We start from the raw sequence: 6,258 nt of genomic DNA on the forward strand, positions 1-6,258 counted from the left end.
TCCCTCCTCTTTCGTGCTTTCTCTCTCTTCTAAATTACATTTTCTCTCTATCCCACTCTAAATATCCCTACTCTTATTATGACTAATAATTGGTCGCCGATTACGATACGCCTTCTCATGTAAAGAACGCACGTGCCCTAACACTTCGACGGCTACGATAAAGCCAAGTCCGCTCATAAGGTTTACATTATAGTTCGGAGAACCGTCTGCTCGGAGGTCTTAATCATTTCAACGAAAACCAAAATGATTCTCCCCTCGGTTCAGTGTAACGTTTTTTTGTCGCCAATTTGATAATAAATATAAGAATTGTATATTCTGCTCTCAGGTCTGCTATCTTAAATCTAAACATTATATCAAATTTCCTCTGTCCAAAAATTCTCGACAAATCTAACATATACATTTATTCGCTTACAGGAATGATTATCACTTAAACCATATTCATGCCGATCTGCCCTGAAATGTTGCTTGCCAATCTTTTTACTTTTCGCACGAATATTTTATAATTTCGAATCGAAACCGCGCATTCTATGGAAGCGACGGTGCTGTTCCTAGCGGATGGAATGCAAATTTATGCGATCGTTACAATAAGTGGTCAAAGCAACCCATGAGAGTCGACACAGCCTGGGAGGGACTAAGTGGCGACTGTCTCGCTCCCTCGTACCTCTCTTTCTCCACTGATCTTTAGTGTCAATTTTGTGACACAAGTGGCGCTCCGGTTCCGACTTGAGGTGACGAACCGAGACATCGCTCTACCAAATTCATTCGTTATTCTGAGCTCCGAGGAAACGTACCTTGAACACCATTAAAAATTAAGAGGCGACCGCCCATCGGAAAATTAAACGAATAGAGGAGAGAGTAAAACAAAAAGGCAATTAGAAATGAGAGGAACGACTCGAGGTCGCCGGACGTTGCCAGGCAGGCTTTCTTCACTAAATTTGTGTCCGCAGTAATAGTAAATTGTAATTTAATGACGTGTACTGAAATGGTAGGTATACGCCGCTGGAAGTTTATTAGTTGCTGACCGCGGATAAGGTCATAGCCTGTGTTACTTTGAAATCTAAATGAAGTGTTTCGTTGTCGTTAGTTGATTGAAACTTCTATTTCCAAGCGAATTGATGGGGTTTTCCAACCCTCCTATATTACGCATTGACGTGGTGAGTGTAAAAATCGTAGGTAAAAATTTAATACATTGGCCTCGAGAGATTCAACCAACCTCGTGCTAATGTCGGGAACACGGGTTTCCCCTTGTAAATTTGAATTCATAATTTACTATAATTAAACATTTACATATTATTAAAATGAAGTGCGTAGTGATTGTGTAACCTAACACCTCTTTCGTGCGTCACTCCTTACTCACACCACTCTATCGGAGCGGTCCGAGCAATTTAAGAAAAATTACCATTAGTGTAAATGTTGATAGTTTTGGTAAAAATTATCTGGCGCCTTTCAGGCAAACTGTAAGGGTATGTTCCGATTTGAGCAGTTGAGAGTTATTTAAAGTTTCAAAGTTGGCAATGCCAATGTATAAGCATAGGCTGCCGGTGCGCAATGATGCCTATGCTTATACATGGCATTGCCAACTTTGAAACTTTAAAAAACTCTCATATACTCAAATCGGAACATACACTAGGACTCATCTGCGAGTTAAACTAAATTCGCACAATCAAAATAAATGAATAATTGGGCAAAAACCAGTTATAACTGGCGCCCAACGTGTGGGCCGGAATGTCGAGAAAGGGAGCCATGGCGGACCAAGGGAACCGAATGGAGCCTCTACAAAGTACACGTAAAGACCCCATTGGGTCCCCATTCGGTTCCTTTCTATAAAACTAAAAAAAAAACAGCAAAATCAACTTTTAAATTGTTAAATTGTACGTTAAAATCTGCATTAGAAACTCACGGAGTAATCGCAATACTTTTTCTTGCAGTGTTGAAAACATTAAAAAATAAAATACCTGTCATTTACATGGGCCCAAGGCGACTTCAAATGTATCTTCTTTTAGTAGCAGTTAATAAGTGTTCCGTCGGTAACTTTAAGAATTTTGTATGGATGCTGGCGCCACGCAGTGGAAACCTCAGACAACAAAGCTGCGATGAAAGTGAGAGAGAATTTTCTTTTCAAACTTCGCGCGACACATACTACTTGAGCCATCATGGATGCGCTTGAAGTGACCTTCAGCAGAAGTTAATGACATTTTTCTAAAACTTTTAACAATGTAAAAAAAAAGTATTGCGATTACTCCGTGAGTTTCTAATAGAAAATTTAACGTAGAATGCGGGTCTCAAAAGTTTAAAAGTTGATCTTGTTGTCTTTTTGAGTTTTTAAAAAAGGAACCGAATGGGGACCCAATGCGGTCTTTACGGGTACTTTGTAGAGGCTCCATTCGGTTCCTTCGGCCCACCATGAAGGTTAGGTGGAAAAATTCAAGATTGGAATTTGTTAGATTTTTATAAATTCCTATCTTGAAAAATCAAATCGAAAATCAAATGTGAAAAATAAAAACAAAATAATTTAATTGGAACGATAAAAGTTCCAATTATCAGTGATAGTGATTGTGCTCGTGAGAACAATAAAATGGTGAGTCATCCCGTGACTATCTAGTTGAGTAATAGCTCGAGTGGTGACAGGCCAACTTAAAATTAAATGAATTGACAATCACAAATAATGAAATAAGAAAATTGGACGATGGGCGAAATTAAAATAAAGTGCGAGAGCAGATGAGCTTTATTTTAATTTAATTAATGCTGAATAGACTGAATGAAATTTGATTGTTCATCCTTTTTGAAGGCTTAAGGATTAACAAACAACATAAAATAAAATCCTAAGAATAATAAAAAGCGGAATTATGACATTCCCAAAAATTCAACAATTAGTTGGCTAAAGTGAAGTTTGAGGTGATTGAGGGAATGGTGGATCGTGAGGCACCACATGCTTAGACTGAACGAGGGTTCGAATTTTGGTAAATAAACCTACCAAATCAAATATTAATTAAAATTAAGCATTATCAAATTGTAGAATCTCTTTCAATTCATAATTAAAATTTGAACTTATTTATGGTCAAGTGTAAATTGTCTGTTCATCCTTTTTGATGTTTCAAGGATTAACGGACAAAGAAAAACAGATGTGCCTCACAGCAATTAAGATAACTATAATTCATGTCGAATAACAAGCCACCCCTAAATTGAGGCTATGGTGGGGATGGAACAGCAAAGGACTCAAACTCACCTCAAGCTTCAAAAACTGAAAAATAATAATATTATTAAATTTTAATATTAAAATTTTGAAATTGATTGGAGCATAATGAATTATGTGCATGATAGCATTAAGATATTGATAATATGTTAGCTTGATTTACATTGGTTATGTGCATGCTTTTAACGTTTTTGAATTTCCTTGGTACATTTGAACCGGATATATTTTTAAATGTCGGAAGAACGGGACATCGAGACACCACCCTACGTGCTATCCATGTCTGAGGACAATCTCATACGATACTTGGGCTATAGGGGGGTGGGTATATCGAGATCTTTGGACATTCTACGAGTTTGGGCCCTACGTTCTCTAAGAAGGACAATTTCGGTCCCAGAAGTGTCCCAGATGTCTGATTACGAATTGGGATAGGGCGATAGGCATCGCTCGGTCGAGTTACATGGGGCCATTGAGGAAATAGTGGGGCGAATTTTACTCTGACCTGAAAAAGTTCGATCGCGCATTGGCAGTGAGGCGGACCCTGACGAGGAAGTTTAGGTGCCGCTCGGAGATTATTCGAGTCTCCAGCGATAATAGGGTGGGGAGGGGGACAATTTAGCACTGGGCTCCTGGAGTAACACCCCCTTCCGTCATCTTCCGGTGCGACTAGCGTTCATACGTGCGTTACTAGTAGGTCCTACCTGCTCTGTTATACACGACCGGTAATGAGCTCAACGTCTCATACGGCATCGAGTTCGTAGAGCTATAGTGGGGTCCAGGACACCGAAAATATTGCAAATCACTACAGGGGCGTACCACGATTCCCAACTTCTTCTTGGGTGCACTATGACAACCCACATTTGTTTTTGGCAGCCAGTACTGTTCCGAATTCGCATTCTGGCATACGTCACGCCCCTAACAATCCAAATTGGGGATGGGAGGGTAGTCGATACGCGCCATCTTTAGGATTGGACCCAATCCGAACTCAACCTTTTCAGCAATTCGTTCAATAGGGCTCGAGCTTAAACGATAGGCCCCCGGTTTACAGTACACTTTTCAGTGTTGGAGGTGCAGCCCCCGGAGTAGGGGCACATTTTGTGATGTCGACGCCTCGCGCAGCTGAACCACAGCAAGGTAATCTGCCACCCTACCACCGTATTCGTCAAATTTTTGCACAACCCTTTCAGTCAAGAGGGGCTAGGCCCCCTCCCACGCAGTAATTCCGATCCAGGGTACAATATAGAATCGTGGACATTATTGTCAAGATTCTGGGAGTCACTTTCAGTGGGGATAATGAGACAACTGCAGAAAACTTTTTAACAAGAGTGGAGGAGGGGCGTTCGGTCTCAGGCCTTACGGATGAGGAATTGATAATAGGAATTCCATTCATCGTAAAGAAGTTACCCCTGCAGTGGTTCCCATATAACTCTCATGCCTGACCTACATGACAGCATTTCAAAACGGCTTTCCTCATGATGTACGGAGACATCAATTATCAGTGGCGTCTTGAAGAAGAAGTCTCCATTCGTTACCAGGGCCGCGACGAAAGGACCACTGATTTTCTAACATGTTTACAGGGTCTATTCCTAAAATTTCAACGGCCGGTTACCATGAGAGAACAAATGGACCGAGCCCATCGTAATCTAAGACCGGATCTTCAAAAGTCTTTTCGCCTTTTGAGTTTTCTGATTATAATCAGTTAACGCTGCTGGCAGTAGAAGTGGAACGCACGACGAATTTAGATAAAGGAGAGCGTTTAGCACCTAGCCCGGAAGGTTCATTCTTCTTCGAGTGTATTGATGAAGTTGTTGGACAAATTAGGCGCCACGGCCTCGTCACATGGTGAGTTTGGCTGTGGTATTGGTATCCAAGGCGGGGAATGCAACCAAACGCCGAACCACCTCTGAGTGATGATAGTAAGCCTATCAAGGCTTTTACTGTCTCAGGAAAAGGGTTGTACTTATTCAAACGCATTCCGTTTGGTCTCACCGGAGCTCCAGCACACATGTTTGCCTATTAAGACGACGTAATCGTCATAGCTGAAATCTTTGACGAGCATTTGTACTGGTTGGAGCAGAGTATTGCACGCTTGAAAGAAGAAGGGCTAACGCTCAGCCCAGGCAAGTGTAAGTTTTGCCAAACTGAAGTCAAGTTTCTGAGGTTTAAGGTGAATAAATATGGGTTATTGGTAGACGACGACAAGGTCCGCCCCATATTTGTTTATCCTCGACCCAGAAACGTTAGACAAGTGAGAAGATTCTTGAGGAGATTTGTAGGGGATTCGTAGGAGCAGGAAGAGGAATTCCGGGCTATGAGAACGGTCTTGGAGTCATCGCCTGTATTGGCGTACCCCGACTTCAACCTACCATTCTGCGTTCAAACAGACGCTAGTGACCTTTGTTTGAGCGTAGTCATCACTCAGGTACAAAACAAGCAAGAGCGTGTGATCGCATACGTTAGTCGAGTGATGCCTGAAGAAGAATGAAACTACTCAACCACCGAGAAAGAGTGCCTGTCCGTAGTATGGGCTATCAGAAAATTCCGGTACTATCTCGAGGGGCATAATTTTTCCGTGGTGAACGACCACAGCAGCCTCCGATGGCTGTACAACCTCAAAAATCCGACAGGTAGATTAGCATGCTGGGCCCTAGATCTCCTGGAATATAGTTTTGAAATTTTTCATCGAAAGGGATCGATGCACCAAGTGCCGGATGCATTATCCCGTATGTTTGAAGATGGAGAAATTAACCATAAGACGGCCATGATGCTTGTCGAGGACGAATGGTACGCCAGGCGGAAAGGGGGTGTGTTAAGGTCACCCGGGAAGTGCCATGGGTGAAAAGTGGTAAGCAGAGAGCTTTCGAAATATAAGAACAATCCGTTATTAGAGGACATCATTGAATACTATGATGCTTGGAAACTAGTGGTTCTGAAGAACCTCCAGTCAGACCTAGTGCAGGAGGTGCATTGTGCTCATGAAGCCGGATATTTAGGTCGGGATAAGACCTACTATCGTGCCGCAATTTGTTATTTTTGGCCTGGCATGTTCAAAAACATCACGTCCTTCG

This window comes from Belonocnema kinseyi, chromosome 10, assembly GCF_010883055.1.
Source record: "Belonocnema kinseyi isolate 2016_QV_RU_SX_M_011 chromosome 10, B_treatae_v1, whole genome shotgun sequence".
NCBI classification, from domain to species: domain Eukaryota; kingdom Metazoa; phylum Arthropoda; class Insecta; order Hymenoptera; family Cynipidae; genus Belonocnema; species Belonocnema kinseyi.